Source organism: Triticum dicoccoides, chromosome 3B (assembly GCF_002162155.2).
Source record: "Triticum dicoccoides isolate Atlit2015 ecotype Zavitan chromosome 3B, WEW_v2.0, whole genome shotgun sequence".
NCBI classification, from domain to species: domain Eukaryota; kingdom Viridiplantae; phylum Streptophyta; class Magnoliopsida; order Poales; family Poaceae; genus Triticum; species Triticum dicoccoides.
This window is the reverse complement of record NC_041385.1, coordinates 759,644,669-759,645,412: the sequence shown is the minus strand read 5'-3', so window position 1 is coordinate 759,645,412 and position 744 is coordinate 759,644,669.

Here is a 744-nt window from a genome sequence, read left to right as displayed (position 1 = left end):
GGAAGAAAGCGTGCTCGGGGGGGCTTCGCAGTAACTGTCTTTTTTTCTTTCTTTTTTTATCGGATGTCCCCGAAGGGACTTTTTTTTTCTTTTTTAATGTTACGGTTACCGTCAGTCCATCAGGACTCACATAGATTTTTGTGTTTTCATTTCGAATCTATATACCCCTACAGCAATGTGACATTTTTGGTTTCGTTCCGCGATTAGATTTTTTTTGTTCGGTTATTAGTTTTGGAGTACATAGTTCCATCCGTTCGTCCTAGCACCGCGTTGCCGGTTAAATGTAGATCAATTACGTTGGTAAATAGTCTCACATCGCCTTCTTAGATCCAATCCATATAATTTATATACGTCGAAAAGCCGGGCACGGTGGAGCGCTCATTTTTGGACCAAGGTTGCTTCCAGATTAATGATGAGTGCATCAATTTTTTCTTAAACACAAAAAAACTTTATTGATGATCAGGTGCATTTTACAGAAAGAAGCATGAAAGGACTCATGCTAGAACCAGAAACTATGCCCTTGCCAGGACATTGACCTTAATCTGTTTGTGTACATAAGCAACGAACAGCTAAGGACCTTGTCTGAATCCACAAAGCTAATTGAGCTTGATGATCAACTTTTACATTGTTGCTTCTGTTGATGTGAGTGATCTTGTTACGATTAAAAGAGGGAGAGGCTTGGATCTCTGCAAGGAGAGGTCTATTCTCCCAACATACTGGAGCAACAAATACCATTGATGACCT